The sequence below is a fragment of the Trachurus japonicus genome, chromosome 9, assembly GCF_045865225.1.
Source record: "Trachurus japonicus isolate A0001 chromosome 9, Traja_1.0".
Classification (NCBI taxonomy): Eukaryota; Metazoa; Chordata; class Actinopteri; order Carangiformes; family Carangidae; genus Trachurus; species Trachurus japonicus.
In genome coordinates this window covers 12,591,206-12,615,605 of record NC_140915.1, presented here as the reverse complement: position 1 = coordinate 12,615,605, position 24,400 = coordinate 12,591,206, and positions in this window count along the sequence as shown.

Sequence of the window (24,400 nt, the reverse complement as noted above, 5' to 3'; positions counted from 1 at the left end):
ACCTTTTCCAGCCTGCACTGTAAATGTTTGAATGACGTTCTCAGTATGGTTGATTAGTATATTAGTATATTATTAGTTAAAGCAGAAGTAAGCGCAATGTTTGTGTTAATATAAGTCTTAAATAGTTATATCTTCCGACGGCAATCACTTATATAGAGTGTTTGGTCTGAAACACGGGTCTGTCAGACACTCTGCTCTGCTGTAAGCCGAAGAGAAAACTTTCCTTGTATCCTACAACCTTTATCCAATGAAGAGAGAGAACGGCATAAAGGGGCGGTCCTCTCTGTGTGTGCAGCTAAGGGATGCGCGTGAATGTGGTGACGTAGGGACGAGGGCGGGGACTGCTAACTCCATCGGCTGACAAGAAGTTAGCCAAAACGACCGGATCGCTTACTTCTGCTTTAATGCAAAGTGATGACCTGACCATTTTAGGACAAATTTATACATAAATTGGAGCATTTTCAGAGGGCGTCTTGTTGCCAAATAATCCAGAGTGAATTCTGCTATGACTTTTACTCAACAATGCAACATTTGCACATTAATTAACCACAGAAACAAACAAGTGGAAGCGGCGACAACATAAACAGTAATCATCATTACTGGGGGTAAAATTAAAGCCAGTCAGTTTCCCTCTTCTTATGCAGATGCTCTTATTTTCCAACCACCATCGCCACCTCGCACAAATCACCGCGTGGCTTCTGTCTGGCAGTCCAACCACTAATCCCACTGCTTTTTCTCTCCATCACACCTCTCTCTGTTGTTGATTTAGCTGCATGCTGAACTACAGGGAGCACAAGAGAAACCATGATGATTCACTCGAGCGAGAGAATAACACCAACTCCTAATCTAAAATAAGTCTATACAGCATAGGAACAGAGCAGAAATAACAGCAAACACGAAAAGACACAAGTGACAGAACAACACATCGAATGCACAATGATGTATGGACTGTATTTGTGTGTTCTCATACAGTATACACGCTCTCTTTGTTGTTTGACTGACAGCACCATCAGGATCAATCAGTGTGACACTGACCAATCAAACGCACTTCACACACATGCACAGAATATATTAAAGGGATAGTTCACCCAAAATTCAAATTTCACTGATTATCTACTCACCCTCACCCGACTAAGGGCTAGGAGAAGTTTCAGAGTCCTCCGTGCCTTCTCAGAGTTAAGCGGGGCTCCGTGCAGCACTGCATGTCCGACGGTAGCAAACAGGGCTCACTTTTCTTCGTCCAAAAAGACACACCAAAAAAACATCCAAATACCTCCACACAACTCTGTCTGTAATGTCCCTCTTGTATTGAAGCCCCGACATGAGAAATTGTTCCGAAAAAAATTAAATAAGTCTATATTTCAAGCTTGTTTGTAGCGGAAGCTCCCAGTGTTTCAGTTCAGTGCTCTGCCTGTGTCAGTGCAAATCTCGTGCGATTTGCACTGACACAGGCAGAGCAGACTTATTTCTTTTTTTGGGAACAATTTCTCATGTCGGGGCTTCAATACAAGAGGGACATTACAGACGAGCACTATGGAGGTATTTGGATGTTTTGTAGTGTGTCTTTTTGGACGAAGAAAAGTGAGCACCATTCCTAACCATCATATGGACAAATACTGCTGTGCGGACCCCCCCTGTAACTCAGAGAAGGCACGGATGGCTCTGAAACTTCTCCCAACCCTTAGTCGACATGAGGGTGAGTAGATAATGAGTTCAATTTTAATTTTGGGTGAACTATCCCTTTAAGATGAATACACAGTGATTGGAACTGGAAACCTGCCCAGTGCCCACACTTCTCCTGATTCGCATTGTGGCACAAATAACTTGTTGGATCTCTTGTTTCTCAAACCACTAAACTATGAAATTACTGAAGTAGTTGACTAACCAGTTGTTTATCAACAGCTGTTTAGCATCTGTTCATATTTTTACAACATCTGTTTCCAACAGAAGATCACAACATTTTGGGAGGTCAGATAATCTTGATTGTCACTGACTGACTGACGATATTCCCACCACTGGTCAGCAGAGCTCTGCCACGGTCGACTGAGTAGGAACTGCAGGGAAGTGAATGGGTGCTTCCAATACACTGAGGTTCGCCTCTCTAGGGGAAAATAAACAGCTTTCATTACATCTATCTTTAAAATTAAAGCTTTGCACCATTGGGGTTGGAGTCTGACCTCTATTGTGCATCTTCCTCTTTGTCTCCCTCCATGTTTCCTCCTCTCACTATCTCTCCTGACTTTCTCTCTGTGTTTATTAGTGTGTTTATTCGTAAAAAGCTCTATCTTTGTCTTTCATTCATGTGTCTTGTGAATTTTCCGTTAGAAGTTGTGATTTGACCACAGGCGTCCAGCCTCATGCCAGGTTTTGACCTCGTCTTTTCTTAGTGGGAAAAAATACATATCTTTGTTTTCTATTTTGGAGCCTGTTGTTCTCTTACAGTTTTCACAGAACACAAGATTTTGTTGTTGTTGCTTTCCACTTTAAGTGCCTGCTGCCACAGTCGCTGTTTTTCATAACCCCAAGATCGCCACAGACCACTGACAATGCACTGCAGGAGTGGGGGGGAAAAAAACCCATCAAAGGTGTGCTCGAGAGAAAAACAACTTTTTGTACCTTGTATGACGTGTTGAAAAGCTTTTTCAGAGACAAGGCAGCAGGCAAGGCAGTGTGGCATATTTTGGCCTTAAGTATGTAAAGACATTATCATACTGATTGTCAAATAATATGATAAAGACGCTCTCATCCCAAAGAGACAAACAGAACAAAAGAGAGAGAAACAAACAGAGCAGGAGCAACTGGAAAAGGAGGGGGGGGTTCTCCTCCATTAAGATGCAACCTGCTCCTCCTCCTTTGGGAGTGCAAACAAGTGGGCGAGGCAAAGAGAGGAGGAGAGGAGGAGGAGGAGAAGGATAAATGAGAAGAGGAGAAAATGAAATGAGAGGACAGGAGAAGACGGGCTGGTTGTGTTGATCAAAGTCTGAATATTCACAGCACTCTCTGCTCCGAGATTAAATACTAATTACTCTCAACAGCTGCTCAATGAGCTCACTAAGACTCATTATCACAATGTACTACATGTGTACCACTTTAGGAACACAGAGCTTCATTGCTAAACAAGACGTCCACCAAGAGGAAATAAAAGCAGCACCGTCAATGGGCACAACGATTCCTGCAGGAAAGTTAAAAACTTTATTGTGGATCATTTGTTGAGACCTCCAGGAGACAGACAAGGCTGTTTGATTAACTAAGCAATAAATGTTTATCTGTCACATCCACCAGTGATTATTGAGCAGTTATTGTGGTACAGATGTGTTAGCGCCATTGCAGTTCTATGGGGGAAGCTATCATAATTTTTTTTTTTTTAATGAAACATCGTACCGAAACCATTTGAACAAACAAACTGAGATTATTTTTAACATTTATGTGTTTTCATTTCTCAACAGAGCTACACAGGAGCTGCTCTTAATCACATGAAGTGCAACATACTGTACATTCACATGGATGTGTGCAGCTAGAGGGTGACCTTTAAGCTTTGCAAAGTCAGTGCTTTGTTGTTGACATTATGCTGTTCAAACCATAATTAAAGCTACAGTTTGACATTAGAGGAGTTTGGTTTATTGCCAAGGGTTAAGGCCATTTTTTCAGGTGGAGGATTGGGGGGGGGGGGGGGTTACAGTGAAATTCTGCAATCCCCAATCCAGAATAGTGGTCCATGCTCTCCCTGTGAGACACGTTCACTGACAGCCAATTTGGGGCTTTGGGGGCCAAATTCAGACACTGTCAGAAATTTAGGAGCAAGTTTTCACAGTGTGACCGCTGCTGCTATAAGAGCCCCGCAGATGGATGACATGAGCTGATGACTCCCAGCCCCCAAATACTTTTTTTTCTCTCTCTCTTTACATCATGGCGTGATGGTAAAAAAAAAAAAGAAATCATAAAAGTTGAGTTTTTGGCAGAATAGTTTTACTGTGCTGCATTCAATGACTCTCCTCTGAATGAAAGAATGAAGATGTGATGTAACACATTGGTAGGAAAAGAGGGAGTAGCAGGACAACACAACTCACAGAGTTCAAAAGTGTCATTTAACATCCAGGAATTAGTTGTAGCATTAGTCAGTTCGTGGTAACATTGCATGGTTGAGCGGTTTGGGAGTTGTAGCTGTGTGTGTGTGTGTGTGTGTGTGTGTGTGTGTGTGTGTGTGTGTGTGTGTGTGTGTGTGTGTGTGTGTGTGTGTGTGTGTGTGTGTGTGTGTGTGTGCGTGTGCGTGTGCGTGTGTGTGTGTGCGTGTTGTGGGAAAGAGGTGCATTCGTAATGCCAGTGGGCGGGGTGTTTCTGTTCCAAACCAGAGTACAGGCTGGGAAATGAGTTATGAAATCCAAAACTCTCAGCGAGCACTTGGTGTTGACTCATTGGTGCTGATCAACAACAAACTCCCACAGACTGTATTTCACTGTGGTCATTTTGTGTTGTGTGGCAGCACAAATCTTACTTATTGCCTTTGTGAGAACACAAACCATCTCCCGAACTACAGCAGTGCCGCTTGTCTTTCCTCGAAATCCCTCCTCGCCATAACTCTGCGCACTAGTATCCTGATGCTGCAGAAGCACCGTAATAACATATAAATAACAATAAAAGAACGCGGCAGATGGTGGCCGACCCTGTCGCACAACTGGGTCAGCATGTTGGGAGAACGGACCAGACTGCACAGTGTTTAGCACGGGCAGAATGAGACACGGTGCAGCTGAGATGGATGATGGAAGCTGAATTTGCACAATAAAGGCTGTACGAGCCTAACATAAGAACAAAGAGGGCAAAACAAGCTGAAAAACAAAGCTCAGGAAGTTACCCGGCGCTAAAAATATCATCAGTATTCAGTGGGGGATGGCTGTCCGGCTAAAACATGTCCCCACATCTTTCTGTTGTTTTATTCAACTGAATTAGCTGCAGTTTATCCTGCTGGTGTGACAATAAGTATCCTGAGTGCATAACAGGTGGAGAGAATCATGTGCATGTGTGTGAGTGTGTGAGTGCAGTCGGGGTGTTGCTTTTTGTTTGTTGTCTGTGTGATTGACAGTCGGGCAGCATGAGAGTTGACGGTTAATCAGTGCGTCACTTCCTAATGGGCTAAAATGTACACACACACACACACACACACACATACACACACACTCCAGCACACACAAGCTCAGCTAGGAGTATAATTGTCTGTGATTGCATTTGGATACCCATCCACACTCATGCTGATTAGCATCATGGCGTCAACGGAGAGAGGGAGACACTGAGAGAGAGTGAGCGAGGGAGACTTATTAGCCTGCACAGTTGTCTGCATATTGCTATTAATAAGAAATTTTAGCCAATTAAAGTGAGTCTGAATCCACCAACTAACAGCAGCCCAATATATTTGGAGGGATGCATCAATGTGTGGACTAGTATTGGGATGCTCTTGCCTAGTAACAGACTGTGTCTAAAATCTTTTCTCTACTATAGTACAGCACTCACTACCAAGTTTAAATATGCAGAAATGTTTTGCCAAATTTATTGTTGAAACTGTGTGGACTGTTATACAAACCAATGTTGTGTCTGTGATGTTAAACACAGGTTCCTGAAGAGAGTGGGCTCCTCTCCTCCAACTAGGCGGTTCCTTTCTCCACCTACCTCTGGGCTAATATGAGAAAGAGACGGTCATCGACATAGAGGCGTGTGCCGAGCCGTGGCTTCAGTGCAAGCTGATCTTTGGTAAGCAAACGCTCACCCATCTGTCACTCAAAGTGGCAAACCAACAAGTTATAATAAGATTCAAATGGGTGAAGAACCCAGAGGAGAAACCAGAACTCACTGGACAGATTACATATCCCATGATGGATGGATGGATGGATGGATGGATGGATGGATGGATGGATGGATGGATGGATGGATGGATGGATGGATGGATGGATGGATGGATGGATGGATGGATGGATGGATGAGAGGTTAGTAAGACACCAAACCTGTTTTTGAGACCAAGTTAAAGGGATAGTTCAACATTAGTCATAGCAGTAGGTTCGTTACGTTTAGTTGTCAGTGTAAGCTATTTTTAGAACAGCGGCTCAGAGCCGTGAGCTGCTCAGAGCTACGCTACGGAGGCTAATGGGATTTCTTGGTTTCCCTCATCAAACTCATCAAATACACAATCCAAAAACTCCAAAACACTCTGGTGGACAAGTTGTGAGCTGCACATTCACCACGCTATGAGATAATAACGGAACATTACGAGACAGAGCCGTTTTAGAGGTAAATTCATGCAAAACCGCTGATGTGCGTTGGCTTCAGGGACAGTTTTTCAGCGAGCAGTCTCCGTATTTACCTCTAAAACAACTCTGTCTCGTAACGTTCCGTTATTATCTCATAGCGTGGTGAATGTGCAGGTCACAACTTGTCCACCAGAGCGTTTTGGAGTTGTTGGATTGTGTATTTGATGAGTTTGAAGAGGGAAACCAAGAAATCCCATGAGCCTCCATAGCGTAGCTCTGAGCAGCTCGCAGCTCTGCTCCGCCGTTCTAAAAATAGCTTGCACCGACAAATAAAGGTAACAAACCTACTGCTATGACTATAGGGATTATGGCAATGGGCCAATTTGCCAAAATGTTGAACTATCCCTTTAAACATGCTCTGTCTGCTGTGTAGTTTTTTTTTTAACATGTGAGTCACTTTTGGAGCCAGCCCTAATGCGGCCATTGGAGGAACTGCAGTTTTTGGCACTTTGGTGTTGGCTTCACTTTTCAGCCCTGGAGATTGATCCTTAGGAGACTCTTGACTGCCCTGTGCCAAAGTCTTGTAGAAAACCTTCCTCAGAGGAGTACAGGCTGTTGTAGCACCATATTAATGCCCATTTATTAAGACTGAGATATCCAACAACAAGCCAATATATTTCGGTGTCATTCTTCACCTTGCTGATAACCACCCATATGCATATTTCTTTCGATATACAAATGTTGGCAGGACTGTGATTTCACCGTTTCCACCCTGAAGATGCTGTTGGCTGTTACGTCAACAATACATTTTGCAGTAAAGTGTGCAGACTTCCATGTTCACCCAAATTAAAGCACCAAGCAGGTCCTTGTGGTTGATACTTACGTAAATATGAGAGGCATATTTGTTATGTGAACGTATCGTCTCGTGGCTGAATTATAGCAGATTATTATTAATAAGCAGATCCTGCACGCGGCATCTCTGTGAAAAGATAAACAGTGTTCACTGCCGTCCCTGACGGTAGATCACATGAAAAGACCGAGGATGTCTCGCTCTTTCTGTGTACACAGATGGTAACAGAGGAGGAGAGTGAATGGGTGAGAGGGAAGGAGGGCAGAGAGGAAGTGCGGAGAAAATGGAAGCGGGAGACCGAAAGATGAGAGTGGGGAGGAGAGGAGGAAGGATAGTGGCGAAGATGATGAAAAGAGGGAGGGAGAGCAGCGAGAGCAGTGGGAAGAGGAGAGCAGAGAAGGAATGACAGCCATAATGTGTCAGCGTGAGTGACAGCCACGTATGAATATTGCATGTGTGATTAGGGAGCAGAGAAGATGGGGCTTAAATGGCTTGTTAACCAGGGCCCCTAAATACTGGCAGAACCATAGCAAGGAGCAGGGGAGAGGAAGCTGAGGACGAGAGGGCGGCGCCGATGTACCGACAGAAACAGAGCTGATGAGCGAGGGAGGGGGAATGTAAGAGGGTGGAGGAGAGATAAGTTAAAGTAAAGGGACAGAAAAATGACTTGATCTTTTATTAGCTGATACAGCAAGACCTGGAGACGGCAGCAGAATGAAGAAAATGAGGGAAAGCTGCCTGATCATGGAAGAGAGAGATGTTCAGGTTGTAGAAACATAGAGAAAACACAAGAACCATCTTCAGTCGATCTCAGACATGTGCATCAATCAATGTGCTTCAAGATTCGCTCTGATATCAAACCTTGTAAAGCACAAATCACTGCTGAACAATAGATAACAATACGTTTATATATGATAATGCTATGATGATGGTTTAATTTGCTTTATGATCTTAAACAACCTGGTTAGCTTTAGGGAAACATAATCTGAGTTGAATTAGGTGGTAGCTCGATGTTGCAGTGGTTAGCATTGTCACATCACAACAAGAAGGTTCTGGGTTTGAATCCAGGGCTTTGGGCTTTTCACTGAGTGAAGTTTGCATGTTCTCTCTGCTTAGCAATATAGCTAATGGATGGATGGATGCATAATGAACAGTTTTGAAACAGGAAACAAGCAGACTAGAGGGTTTGTAACATGCATGCAAAAGTTGAGGCTCATATAAATGTCTAGTCTATGTAAATCTATCAATATAGTGTCTGTAATATCTATATAAAGTTGTTTTTCATCTATTCATACATTTCTAAATGAGCATATGATGCCTGGGGAATAGATTACGTTTGTGTTTCAGTGTTTTAGATTCTTTTCACGGCCTCTAATCCACAAAGCTATGCTGTGCTCAAATGCTGCTTTCTAGGAAAAAAAACAAAAAACCTTTTCTCTTTTTTTTACTGAGTGTTGGGACATTTTTATATATATATTTTTTTATGTTGCTGCTTGTTTAGTTGTTGTATTTGTGTCTTTTCAAGTCACATTTTGGATCTATGGTCTGACTTTTCAGACCATAGATCCATCCATCATTTCATTTGATTGATTAAAGCAGATAACAGCGGCACGGCCGTTTCGGCTAATGCTGTGTTCAAGGCAGGCTTTTGAAACCGTAAGTTACAGCTTCAAGTCACAACTACGACTTGGTAGCGTTCCAGGTAACCCGTAGCTCGTGTTTTTACCGTCCTGTTGTCTGTGAAAGTTCCCTATAACGGCCACTCGTAACTTCCGACCCGTGAACTCGTACCAGATCGAACTGGTATGACTTCACAGGAAGGAAAAACACAAAGTACGAGTTTCCTTGAACGCACCATGAGTTAGCAGCCCCCGCCCTTGTCAGGCATCAATTGGTCCTCGTGCTACGTCACCACATTCACGCGCATCCCTTGGCTGCACACACAGCCCTTCATGCCGTTCTCTCTCCTCATTGGATAACACTTGTATCCCACAAGGAAAATTTTCTCCTCGGGTTACAGCAGAGCAGAGTGACGGAGAGACTCGTGTTTAGGCTGAAATACTTCATGTAAGTGATTGCTGACGGAAAATAGGACTATTTAGGACTTATATTAACAAAAACATTCCACTGATATCTGCTTTAATTGATCAATTTATTAATTCAAACTCTGACACAGTTTTTTTTTTCCAGCAGTTAAATTTAAATACATTTATGTTGAATTCATTGCTAAATTTTGAGAAAAAGTCTGGTAAAAGCTGGTTTATAGACATTGAGGTAAATCATGCAAAACCACCAGTATTTTTTTAAATAATGGCTTATAGAGATGTGTTGACAATAAGACTTGAAACTTTCACTTTAGCCAAGACACCGTGTTATTAATTCTCACTAATTGTTTGCTGACAGTGAACAAAAACACTTATGGCAATGAATTATGATTTTCTTCTTATTGTTTTTATTGTTCACAGCATTTTGGACAAGTTTTTGGCTCTTGTTTGTTGTTTGCAGCATCTCAAACTTGTTTTTGGCAATATGGAGTTTTTTTCTCAGCACTCTCCACCAGTCCCTGGCAGTACCAGAGCTGTGATTGGGCAGTGCTGGGCCGTGCTAATCGAAAGTGGCTGCATGCCCGTTTTGGCACCGTGTCACATATCAGCGGAGCAGCGGACACTTTCTCAACTCCAGATTCATGCTGCAGGACATTTTCTGGCAGAGAGAATTAGCTGCCCAAGCCAGACATACACGCACATGGGCACACAAACACAAACAACACACAGACCCACACACAAACACACACTGTCACGCAACGCTCATAAGTGCAAAAATGTGTAAGCAGAGAGGACAAATGAGACACAGACTTAGTGGGGGTGGGTGGTTTAGGTGTGAACATGTAAATGACAGGCGTATGGACAAGAATAACCAGCCAGTATGTTCCTCTGCTTCCCTTCCCTCATTCCTATGAATAAAATATTGACGAGACTACTTAATACACATGACGGCTGATTTGGGTAATTTGCAAATGACAGATGATTTGCTTTAATTCAGACCTTTTACTCTCTTCAGTCTTAGGCCCACTTCTCTTCCTGTTTACTACAAAGTTTACTCCAAAGTGTTGGTGTTTGGGCGTTGTTTAGCTCAGTGGGTAGAGCAGGTACCTCATATGCAGAGGCTATGGTCACATAGCCACAGCGGCCCCGGTTTAATTCCAGCGGTGGCTCTTTGCTGCATGTCATTCTCCCTTTCTCTGTCTCCCTGTTTCCTGTTTCTCTACAGCTATCCTATCAATTAAAGGTATAAAAGCCCCAAAAATATTAGTAATGTTCAATAACATGTGATGCGTGTGTGTGTTCTTCTGTCTGTTGCTGCTGTGGTAACAATGTAATTGTGTCTTTAACTTTAACTTAACATGTCGATAGCCTGTTTCGAATTAGTCATCATTGGTCAAAATGGCTACACAGTAAAAGCTATAAATCACCATTGCACTGGTGTGTATTGTCTGTAAACTTTTTTCTCGTAACATTAACTTCAGACTTCATTGCATGCATTCACTGCAGAAAGTGACAACACAATGGAAAGAAAACTAATTTTATGTGTGTTGTAGTTATGATAAGATTTATGATAAACATATGATGTGTCTCTGGAAACACTTGAGTTGTGTTGTGAGTTTTTGTTGCAGCGTGTTCATGTGTTTGCAGGTGTTGTGAGTTTTTGATAAAGCTGTTTCCTGAATCCGTAGCGTATTTAGGCGTTTTCTGAAGTTGCAGTGCGTTGAGCTACGGGCCACCGTAGTTTTTCTTCTTTTTATCCATTTCATGACGATTGTTTTTCATTTGTTTAGTGCTTCGGAGGTCCTCTGGTAGCCATGGCAACCCTGTGTTTAGTGTAGCAAGGCAATGAACTGTGGGTAATTCCCTTTGGCAAAGCGTGCAGAAATGTGGACTTATGGAAAGTGTGCATAAAGGGCTCAAAATGTGTACAAGAGAGCTCTTATGTGCTGGATGATTTTAGAGTGGGACAGCCCTAAGCCCTCGAGGACTTAGTGGGAAGGCGCCTCAAAGTCTCAGAGCCCATGAGGGTGGACATTGGGATTGGGCCACAGTCACAGACTGTAACCATCACACTTCCTCACTCCCATCTCAGACTCCCTTTATCCTTTGGTGCATGCTTGTTTATTCATTAAATGCCTTGAATGTTTATGAATGTGAGTCTGTGTGGACACTTTAACCGTTACAGTCTGTAAAATCTCTCCACTGTGTTTCTCTTCAACCATAGCTCTTTAAGTTTCTGCTGTAAATGTCAGAGCGATGTTAGCTGGACTGAGCCGATCTCCAGTGGCCAGTTTGACAATTAAAGCAGCTCTTTAATGACACAGAATGGGCCCTGGAGGTTTTGCAGGCTGGAGCTCACCTTGGTGTACACTACATTTACACAAACCCATCATCATCATCATCACAAGTGAGAAATTGAGACTTTGTTGAAGGTCAAATCTAAATAATGTGAAAATGACACTGTATGCCACGAAAAGCTGGCTGTTTAGTTAAAACTAGTGAAACTAAGTGCAATACAATAGGTTGTTGTGTATCATATAGTGATTGTGTTTTCAGCACTGTCAATAGCAGGTTACTATAGATGTACATCAAATAAAACAAAACAACATACAGCAGCTTTATATCCTTTGTATAAAATCTGGATTGTCTGTAGGACAGCAACCTATTTATGTTGTGTATTACTTACACATTTTTATATATTTAATAATATAATAATGATATAAGTATATGATAACGTAGCTGCAACTGAGACATTAACTTTAAGGTAACAGTACATTAGTACAAGTGTCTCGAAGGGCAACATTTAATGACTTCTATTAGCCTAGAAATCTAGACGCACCCTAGCGGCAGCAAATGTATTTGCTCAGCAGGTCAGTCTAGAAACGAGCCATAGGAACTTTTTGAGTCTCGAACACTGTTTGTGTTTAAATGTTCAGTTATGATTTTCCAAGGTGCATTATGAGTGGTCGCAGCTCAACCAATCAGAGCAATGAAACCCTTCTGCAGTGTGTTTAATATTGTAGCAGATTCTGCAGACAAAAACGTTAATGGAAATGCTTTAAGCTGCGCTCCTGTGTCAGTCTTCATATTAGATAAATAGTTGTGACTGACCCAAGCCGTCTCAGGGGGGATAGAAATCTGTCTGAATGGGAGGGTGGTGGAGGGTGAGGGGGGTGCAGACCCAACTGTGAGAGTGAATAAACATGAGCTTACTGATCGGTCTGGTCTCCAGGCTTCTCCTCTGGTGGATTGAGAGAACATATAGTGTGGGAGACATGCCAGAGTGCAGACAGACGTATGAGCTGCATCACATGCTGCTACACTCAAAAAAATGAAACATTGACTTTAATTAAATTTATTTTGTCAACAGGTTCCACGTAAGTGTATTATGTTAGTTTAAAGCAAAAATGATAGGTTCATTTAACTTTATGTATTTGTGTTACGTTAACACAATGTGAATTGACCCAACTAGATAAAATTACTTCTGATCAACAAGAGATATTTAAGCTCACCCAATCTAATTCAGTTATGTTATATGGACATAAATAATATATTTACAAGCTACATATTTTACATTTGTCCTTTAAACATAATAAACTTAAGTTCAATTTATTAAAATAGGTTTTCATCCAATTTATTTTATACTAATTAGTGTGACCTAATTCTAGTTTGTCAACAGGTTCCACACAAATGAATTTAGTACACCCAACATATTTTTGTTATTTCCTTTATTCACCAATATACATTCAACATTTTGTTGCCACTTGGTACAAAATAATACCCCATAAGACATTATGGTGCAGCATGGTTCAACATTAACAGTTGTAAACTACCATCCAACTGCAGTCCAACAATACAACAGGCTTGCAGTTCTTAATTTTTTTTTTTTGTAACAGCATAATAATTAAACCATAACACCTTCTGCTGTCAACTTTTATTTTAATATTGTGGAGGGGTGTATTTTCCTAACATTTTAGGTCTAAAAGAAGGAATTGCTCCTGTTTTGCGGTAGTTGTGTCTGTCCCCGCATCGCCACGGCAACAATGAATGGGAGCGGATGCAAGTTCCGCTGCTTAGGCTGTTTACATCCCTCAAAGCCACAGACAGCGTCAGATGGAGACTTAAACATGCACCCAGAAGTTTATTTACTTCAAGCAAGCCGACATGTTTGTAAAACTAGATCTAATTCAAGTTGACGCTCGGTGTGTTCACGTGCAGTCGGAAGCTCCCGCTTGTGTCATAAACACAGGAATATCAACTCTTGACTTGCTTCAAGTGTAAATTTTTTTCCAGACAGCGTCAGGTGGCGACTCAAACATGCGCCGAGAAGATTTTTTTACTTGAGCAAGTAAAGAGTTGATATTCCTGTGTTTATGACACAAACGGTAGCTTTTCCTACTGCACCTGAACACACCGAGAACGGCAACTGGGTCTCGTGCGAGACTCCGGGAGACTTTGAATTAGATCTAGTTTTACAAACATGTTGGATTGCTCGAAGTAAATAAACTTCTCGGTGCATCTTTGAGGAGCCATCTGACGCTGTCTGTGGAAAAAAATGGCAGTTTTGAGGGATGGAAACAGCCTAAGCAGCGGAACTTGCATCCGCTCCCATTCATCGCTGCCGTGGCGATGCGGGGACAGACACAACTACCGCAAAACAGGAGCAGTTAAACTGAAAATCTTCAGATTCCTACTTTTAGACCTAAAATGTTAGGAAAATACACCCCCGAGTTGAATTTGCCCGGAATTGTCCTTTAACAGATAACCATTTTATTCACATTCGGCATCCAGATCAATGTTTGGTTCATTCATACAGTTTGTTCTTGAGCATCTGTACCTTGGTTGAGAGTCTGCCAGCATCCAGATGAAGGAAGAGCTTCTGAAGTACAGTTCCTTAGGATAACTGAGGTTCAGTGCTACACCTATTAAGAGTTCACATGCAGAGGCGACGTCTCCCAGGTCATGTAGAACTTGAACATCCTCGATCATTATTCCATCATCAGCTGGAGGAGTGGTGGTGGCATCACCTCCCTCGACTTTGATGCTGTAGATGCCATGGGTAACTTGCTCAAGCTCCCTCTGGACAGCAGCACCATCAGTATCCTTTACATAGGGGAGAAAGAAAGGACACAACCAATCTATGAGATCACAGATTTTGTAGAATTCCAAAGATTGACTTTTGCCTTTCAAGTTTCCCTTAATGAAAATAGCACGATACTTAAAAAAGTGCCATTTGTGTAAAAATAAGCTAAAGTAGTGCCGAGTGATTCCATCAAAGATTCAACTCTGAGAGATAACTATGACCTGGACGAACAAGAACCTTCACAGACATTTCTAATATAGACTCAACAAGCATTTTTTTTTAGCAACAATCTAATGCAATCCGATACAAAAGCAATGCTATAATTTTTGCTAAGCTTATACATTTTAAGTTTTTGTTTACATTGCGTCAGAAAATGTTCCTAAGACTTTGCCACCCTCATGTATTTTAACAGGGTAGACACAACACTTTTCTTACTTATTTAATAATAAACAAAGTAGAATTATCACCTTTCTGACAATGTCAGTAAAAATTTAACATGTATAAGCTTAGTAAAAGTAGAAGTAGAGCTGTTGTATTGGATTACACAGGTGTGCCTAATATAATACTCTGTGAGTGTATTTAGATTTCCGAAAAAGTTTAAACCAACTGATTCCATGCAAATTTTAACAAAGTAACATGATTAATTATTCAAGATTTTATTTATTACAGGTAGAAACTAAACAATTAAAATTACCAATCAGGTATTCGTTGAAGAGGATGTTCGGGTCTTCATTCAGGTGGAAACAAAGTGCCCTGAGAATCCACTCCTGTCTCTTTTCAACAGTTTCTTTCTAAAGAGAGAAAAACATACAGAAATATTTTTAGGACTTCACATAGACACACACTACAATGAATGACAAACTTGTTAGGAAATGAATAAAATAATGCAATATTTATACAATACACCTAGCTATAGAGGTGGTGTTTAAATATCAACACAAAAAGGCACACACAAATGCTGTTTCAAACAACCAAATAAATAAATACATAAACTAAGTAATTTTTCTCATGTAAACATGACACGTCTTTTTCCGGTCGGTCGTCATGGAAACGTGTCACTCATCTACAGTTTTGACCAGAGTGGAAACACACGTGTGTGAACACGAACCATACGAGTTGAAAAATGAAACAATGGATCATTTTCACATCTGATGCGCACCGATGTCTCGAAGCACCATGAAACAGCTTGTAGCGCTGCTCCTCCGGTTCGGTGTTCACCAGCTCTGACTTGTAGGGGACGACGTGCTAACAGCTAACGGCTAGCAGCTAACGGCTAACAGCAGCTGACTGAGCCGTGGGCGTGGCTCGGTTTACGTTAACGGGGATAGACTTGGTGCAGTCCTCGGTCTTGACGGTGAACCAGCGGGTCCGATGAGCATGCCAGCATCTCCGTGACATGTCCCAGTATGAGTAACCGAGCAGCCCAACGTTAATTTGCTGTTAAAACACGCAGCATTTCCTTTCCTGTTTCACAATAAAAGCCCCCCAAAAGTTTGTTGATGGAAAACTTTTAATATGAAGCAGGGTTAGTCAACGGTCAACGTAGCGTTAACGTGTGCGACTTTAAGCTAGTAAACGTGCCAGACCCTCTGCTCTCTAAAACACAAGCACAAATATAGAACGAGTGTTGTATCACAAACACAGTTAAATAATGCTCAGTATGAATGAAATGAAACAATAAAATGTCCTCTTACCTCTTTTGACGACAAACCGTTGGCAACTTCACCGCGAAAATCAAGGAAGATTTGATTTGTTTGCGCATGCGCAGTCTGAACATTTGAATCCTCTTCTTACCGCCACCTTCTGGATGTAATTAGTATTTCAACATAATTCACTTAAATTAAATAGTTTGTGATTAACCAACACATAATTATTGTGTACACATAACGAAAGACACAATTACATTGACTTTATTAGAAAAACATATTTTAACTTAACAAAGACATGTATTTTAAGTAAACTGAACACATTAAAATAATATACAATGCACAACCCACCCCGTTCACTTTTTTGAGTGTAAGTTGTAAAAGCCAAGAAATCACAGTTTAAACCCCCTGAACATGCACACACGCGCGCGCACACGCACACACACACACACACACAACTTAGACTCACTTACCATTCAAACACATAGCTAATGTCCGTGAAGGTTCTCAGTCATCCAGGTCATCTTATTCTTGTGGAGTTGTAGTAAAAAAGCAACTGGACTGTTAGCATTAAGAGCTGTTTATTCACCTGAGAGAAACGTTGTTAGTTAAAGCAGAAGTAAGCAGAATGTTTGTGTTAATATAAGTCTTAAATAGTTATATCTTCCGACAGCAATCACTTATATAGAGTGCTTGGTCTGAAACACGGGTCTGTCAGTCACTCTGCTCTGCTGTAAACCGAGGAGAAAACTTTCCTTGTATCCTACAACCTTTATCCAACGAGGAGAGAGAACGGCATAAAGGGGCGGTCCTCTCTGTGTGTGCAGCCAAGGGATGCGCGTGAATGTGGTGACGTAGGGACGAGGGCGGGGACTGCTAACTCCATCGGCTGACAAGAAGTTAGCCAAAACGACCGGATCGTTTACTTCTGCTTTAAGTATCAAACTTCACCAACATCTGTCTCCAGAGGTGGAAAGTGACACCAATGTTAACTCTTGTCCATTACACCTTTTCTTCTCCTGAAGTTAGCATGCTAAGCTCGTCTTAGCTGTTCCAATTTCCACTTACTGCACTGTAAGCGTCTGATCTGTCCTGAAGACACATGCTACTGCAAAGGATGCCTTACAACTTATTCGATTATGAAAACAAGCATGCCATTAAGCATAAAGCACTCCTTAGTGGAGACTTTACTAGACCATATAGGAGGATATTGCATTAAATTCAATAATAATGTAGCTCAGTCATAATCTCAATTCTCCATACTAAACAAACATGCAAGAAATAGTATTCATTCACTTAAGATTTAACAGTGGAGGATCAGATTTTTGTATTGCTATTTAGCATATCTTCATATTGCAAGTGCACACTCTCATCTGTTTTATCTGTAGGTGGGATAATAATCATAACCTGTCAAATGAACCTTGCGGGAACCAAATTTATCTCCCAACATGGGAGACGAGTCCATAAAATGTGATTTTGCAAACATGCGTTTGTCCCCTGCAATGTGATGAATACAAAGTGAATACATAGGACACACACAAATACACACACACACACACACACACACATTTCATCCTCCTGCCAGAAATCACATCTTTTGCAAAGACCATTTTTGCATTTAGCTCGACTGAAAGCTAATGAAGTGGCATAAACATGATCTTTCACGCCGAGGTGCTCCTTCTTAGATGCACAGGCCAGACAAAATATGAAGATCATTCCACATGACAAATACCTTTTACCATATTCATCGCACTGTCAGGACACACACGTCATTTCTTTTTTCTTTTCTTTTTTTTGATCTTTTGTGTCAGTCTGCTGTTGTGCATCTCACAAAAGAAAATGGGGCATGTAAAAGGAGGAGGCATCGGCTATAATGCATATGTTTGTCATGCACTAATCACATTTTTTATATACTGGTAACAACAGGTTTAAATTCAACCACTAGAGCTCTCATTTACATTCAGCAACCACCACAACATATACAAGTCCACAGCACAGTCAGTGTCTACTAAAATCTACATTAGAAACTATAAGTGTAGTCGTCTGCCAGCTAAAATGAACCCTAATCTTGTGATATACACTTTTGAAAACAGATATTCAGATAATATAGAGGCAGGGATTTCTCCTCTACCAAATACACACTATATACTCTTATAAAGGTTGCTATAGCTGCGACATTCTGAGGAAAAAAAGAGCAAAGGACACGACCTTTACATTCAAACAAAGGCTAAAGACTTAATGTGTCTCCAGCTGATGATTCAGCATCACATACCTTTGATAAATAATTATTATAATGCAGCTCTCACAGGACTTTGATGGTTAAGCTTAAACACGACATGACATTTCCAAGTAAAATCCTGGATGCTGTAAAAGTTTCTGAGCCCTTTTCTAAGAAAGAGTGGAAGAGCGAACAAGAGAGGATGAACGAGATGAAAAGAGAGATGAGGATAGAGAGAGAGAGAGAGAGTCAGGTAAAGCACAGAAAAAGATACCAGAGTATAGGCAAATGGAAAAGACAGTTGGAGGGAGAAAAGGGAAAAGTTATATAAAAGTGCTTTAAGGAGCTTATCGCTCATATGATAATCATCATTCAATTTGATTGGTTGGCAGATAGAAGGTCAAGAAGGCAGCTCCTCATAATTGTGCCTCCCAGCTCGGCCAGACTGAGTCTTTTCAGGTATCAGGTATCATGTGAATCTACAGTATGTGTGTTTGCGTGTTCTTGTATTTCTATCTTTGTGAGGTCCAATTTGAACTACTGACCTTGTAGGACTTTTTTGGCGGGGACATTTTGTGGATCTCTGTGTGTTAGTCCAAGGGTAATCCTTGGGTTTAGGGGTTAAAGGTTGGGTTATGGGTTGTTGTTGTTGGGTATATGGCACAGACATGGAAATATGTTTGTGTGTGACAGAGAGAGACAGATAGAGAGAGAGAGGCAGGTAAAGAATGAGATGTGACATTAGGTTCAAGTCCATTCTAAGCTGTAGTTGACATTATCATGGATTAAATAAAGCTTGTCTGTGCGTGAGGACTTTTTTTGGGCGGGGGGTTGAGTTTCCATTTTTCCTTGCAATTCCTCTGGTTGTGTTTAGGTTCAAATGCCCATGATGATAATAAAAACAATATTTTTCTCTGGATTGTAAGACAGTGATATATACAGTATATATATGAGCATCTCACTATCAATAATGGACAATGAAAGGATGATCAAACAAAAAATACATTTTTTTCATATTTTCATAGAAATTCAAAATTCAACACTGGCAACGAATTAGGTTAATCATTAATAGAAAAAAAATCTATTCTTTACTGAAGTTTAAAAAAGGGTCTTGTGAAATACATAATGCTTCTTTCTTTCTTTCTTTCTTTCTTTCTTTCTTTCTTTCTTTCTTTCTTTTTTTCTTTCTTTCTTTCTTTCTTTCTTTCTTTCTTTCTATCTATACTGAAATAATCTCATTCTGTGTTGTATTGTATTAATATACAGGAATTAGTTAACTGACTTGTGAGTTTCCACTATTTGATTATTTTTCAGATGTGATTTGTATGATTCATAAAAAAAGACAACAGTGTGATTTATGATGTATTGTTGTTGCAAGTTGTTGCCTCCACACACACACACTGGAAACATGTCCACAGTCTCTTAATAGCTTCTGTACCAACAACAGGAGTTTTGACAGTGAAGATACTGAAGCACCACTGTCACTGTCTCTTATAAATTATTGTTGTTTATAATAAAAAATAATAAAAAAAACAACTGGAGAGAAATGAGTTCATCCTTACAGGACAGTTGTCTTCCTTTGCCCGATTTACAAAAGTGAATGATGAAGTGCAGGTAATTGCTTTCTTTTTTTCTTTTTTTTTGAGGTAGATACGTTGTTCTGGAGGAGAAACTTTTAATTGAAAACCAGAAGTTGTGCAACTCTCAGCAGCACTTAAAGCATTAGTGTTGTCCTCATTTTGACAAACACGTGTCTGTTTCCTTTGAAAAAAAAAAACCACTAGGCTATTAAAATTCACAAAGTAGGACCTCACCTTAAACAACAACAAAAAAACAAACAGCAGACAAAGGTTACACACGTTTTGTGCAATAAAAAAACACAGGACACTGTAACAAAAGCTTAATAAAGCTTAACTGAGTATGCAAAGTCTTCAACAATATTAAAAAGCCTTGGAGAAGAAAATAGCATAAATAGCACTCTTCAAGTGTGTGTGTGTGTGTGTGTGTGGGAGAGAGAGAGAGAGAGAGAGAGAGACGCAGGTGGTGAGTTTCAGGCATGGAAAGCCTTTGGAGACTCTGTTCAAACCACCAGGGACTAAAAAGAAGAACATTTTTATCTCTGTTCTTTCTATTTTTTGTCATCACTCTCTCTTTTTCCTCATGTTCTTCTCCTGACTCTATGTTCCTTTTTTTCTCATTTTCTTTTTTTATGTTGTCCTTCCTCCTCAGTGCGCCTCTCTACGTGAGTTGTGTGCACATAGCTCCATCTAGTGGTCAATCATATGGAAGGAAATATTTAGTCACCATGATCACAGAACTTTTAGATAAGAGGGTAAGTCAGAGACCACTGGCTCAGGTTTTTAAAGATGGGAAATATCTTAAAGGTCACATGTTTACACTTTTTCCAACTTTAATTAGAAGTTTGACACCCTTAAGAACATGTATTTAGTTATTTTAATTATCACAACGGCCCTGAGTTGTTTTACATCTCCTCTCAGTCTTCTGTCTTTTTTTCAGACAAACACCCAGAATAGATGGTGGGTGTTCCTGAGAGTGGTGTTGTGACATCACAAAGTTACAGAAGTCCTGATAGCTCATTTTCAGGCTCAGTTTCCTAATACGGGCCGTGTGCATTAGAGGCTGACACAGGAGTGTTTCTTCAATCCCGTCCCGTCCCGCTCCCGCAAAGAAATTCCCGTCCCGGTCCCGTGACAAAGTCAAAAAATAATCCTGTCCCGTTCAAATCCCGAATAAATCACTCCCGATCCGGTCCTGTTCCCGTTTTTTTCTATTTTAGAACACAGTCGTCATGTAAACGATTGTGTTGACAGACACGACCCCCCCCCCCCCCGTCTCAGCTCACTGCAGGCAGAATGACAGACAAACGTTTTGAGCGCAGAATCCAGGTTCTTAACGTAGCCTACTGCCTGGCTTGTGCTTCTTTGAATGACTCCCAAACACGTGATTAAAAATAAATTGACTCCCAAATTACGGGATTCACGCGGGATTCCCGCGGGATTCCCGTGTCCCGCGTGAATCCTGAGAAAATGTCAGCCCCTAGTGTGCATTTCTCTGTTGACTGAGCGCTTATATTCACAGTATTTATGATAAACCTAGACCTGCTTTATAATTTAAAAAGACAAAAGTCTACATTTACACAAAATGGGAACTCTAATACTTTCATATCTGCATTAGGCATGATTAACTTTTTTTTTCAGTTTGGTTGATTAATAAATCAAACATCAAATGTTAATTCCTGAGCTGCAGATGTGCTGTTAGCAGACTTTATTACCTTGAGACGAAGCCATGCTGGCAGGTTCACCCTTTTTCCCGGTCTCTGTGCTAAAGTTGAACCATTTGACAGCATCATATTTACCCTGCAGGCATGAGAGCGATATCAGTCTTGTCATCTGACGCTTGGCAACAAAATCAAATTTCTCCAAAAGAAATTCTATCTAAGGCTTTATTGATTGTTCAAATAACGCAATCTTTACAACAACGGTGCAAGGTCTGTGCCTTCCTGCCACCTTCGTGTTCAACAATGCACATGTAAAACATGAAATCTCAGATTCATGTGTTGCATGTTGTTTGGTTAAGACATAGTACAGAAGTGCTACGGTGACAAGCTGTGATTTTAGAGGTGTTTACATGCCCTCTCTTTATATCTTTAAGTCTTTATATTAAGCTTAACAAACAAAGGAAATAAACCACAGACCCATAAAGAACAAAAGACTGGAAGTTAACAAAGGTGGAAAACACAATAGTAGAACTTTTTGTGTTTGTTCACAAAAGTTAGTTGGCATTTTGACAGGAAGCCTTGTTGTGTTTCCTTCAGATAATAACTCTATTAGAGTATCCGTTCCTCAAGTATTGATTACAGTGACACACTCTAAATCTTGTTTTACGATTTAAAGGAGAGAGGAAATTGCTGGATCAGATACATGAAGAATAGATGTGGGTAATTAAAAGGTTAATACACAACTTAATAGTCGTGATAAATGAAAACTATTCCTCCTCCTTCGTCCCTCCCACAACTTCCCTTTCTTCCACCACCCCGCCCTTGTTCCTCTTCTGCTCTTTCTCTCGGTTCCTCCACTTGTTCTTCTTCCTCTATCTTCCCCCTGTGTGTTTTTTATGTCCTGCCTCACTCGCTCTTATTGTCTCATTTTTCTCCCTCCATCTCCTCTGTCTGCCGAGGGCAACCCGGCTGTGATGCTGTTTTAGATCCACTGGAGGGATAAGTGTCGGAGCAGAACAGATTCTCCTGTTCCTGTGTGTGTGTGTGTGTGTGTGTGTGTGTGTGTGTGTGTGTGAGAGAGAGGGGGGGGGGGGGCACATGAGTGCTGTCAACCAAACACCTAAGGACATTCTTAGATATCTTCTCACTGTGTGTGTGTGTGTGTGTGTGTGTGTGTGTGTGTGTGTGTGGAAGCAAAGACAAGTGTCACCTGAATGCCTTAGGCTCTTCCAATGGCTTTATTCATCCATGTGTGTGTGTGTGTGCGCGTGTGTGTGTGTGGATCAGGTGCTTGCCCATGGGGTTCACTCGACGTGTTTGCCTTGCAGCAGATAATCTGTGTATCCAGCTTTAACTATTAAGGAAAATCTTAATACTATAACGTGCAGCGGTAATATATTTTAGACCAGTGGCTCTCAGTACAACCAAAGGATGAATCTTCCCTGTTAGTTTTCACTGTGCTGGTTGGTCGATGGCTCTTTGGAGGTGCAGCATGTCGATCCACAAGATGATGCAGATTGAAATGATCACAGCAGCTGTCAGATGGATTGGAACAAAATGTTTGTACAGATGTTCATGATGTATCCTCATGATCCAGGTGCTGGAGGAATACAGACATAACTAAATTAATAATGACTGCATAAAATAAACAAATGAATGAATGAATATACAGAAATGACATTTTTCCATTTCATTTATTTGGTATTGATTTAGGTTTCTGTATTTATTTGTTTATATTAATTTCATTTTTTGATTATCACAAGATGTTGTAGACACGTTCATGTCCCTGCCTGGGTGAATTGTATTTTGTAATTTTGCCGGTCCCTTTGGTTTTTGATCTACAGTAACTCTATCGGGTCATATTTTCCATCAGTCCAATGCTTTAGCTCAGTCAAACACCTTCAGAACTAACAATATGCAAAATACCTCGTGTTTACTGTTGATTAGTGAATGTTAGCATGCTAATACACTAAACGTGGACTGAATGTGGTAAAAATAACATCAATCAATCAATTTGTTTATTTCGGGCATGTCAATTTAAATCATCATCATCACACTTCATCTTAGTTCAAGTAATACAATACACATGGCCGAAAGAGAAAGCGGGAGGAAAAAAAGCTTATCTAGTCCCGCCCCCATTACCCACAGAATAAAAATCTTTATCATAATCTTTTCTTTTCTTTTGCTTTTTTACATTTTGACATAACATGTTACAGCAGTAGGTAGTATACAGAGCTGAAGTTTAGCTCTAGACAGTACATACAGATTACGTGTGTGTCTGCACATGTGTCCATATTTATCCGTCATGAGTGAACAACAGTCTCATCTTGTAGCTTAGCATGTCACAAAGTCACAAAATCAACATCAGCGTTGGTATGTTGAGAATGTTAGCATGCTGATGTTACAGTACTCACATAGCTGTTAATGTGGCTTTTTCAGCTTGTATAAATCATTATATTATATATTTTAAAAAAGGCAAACATTAGAAGCAGATCTAAAACAATAAACATCCTGTCGCCCCCTGAGATCTCTCCTTGACCCCTGGTGATGGTCACAAACCCCAGGTAAGGAACCTCTATTTTAGAGAATAGTGTGTTGTGCCTGTACTTCGGGGGTGGGTCATTTCCTTTCTCAACAAAACAAAACAATACCCTGGTGCAGAAAATGATCTCAACACGCAAATAGATTTCCCAGCTGAGTGTGGAAAAGTTGACTGACCTCAACTTTGTCCAACATCTTCAAGTTGAATGAGTGTCCCTCTGATAATTGCCTCAGTGGAGATGAGTGAGAGCAACAGGTTTTAAACTGCAGATCTTTTTGTTGGGGAGGGAGGGAGGTTGAGGCCTGGAAAAGCATCATAAAGATGCCACATCATCATCATTTAGTCCTTAATTCCTATAACACTTGTCTTCATTGTGGGCAGCTGGTCATAAAGACAGGAGAATGAACTCAAAGCGTGTGAGTAACCACCACAACCACCCACAGTTGTTCCTATTTCCCTTGCCTTGCCTATTTCCAGAGTAATGAAATCACTGTCATGAGTCTGTAATGTCACTATTTCTAATGTGCACCAGTTTCGGTGATACA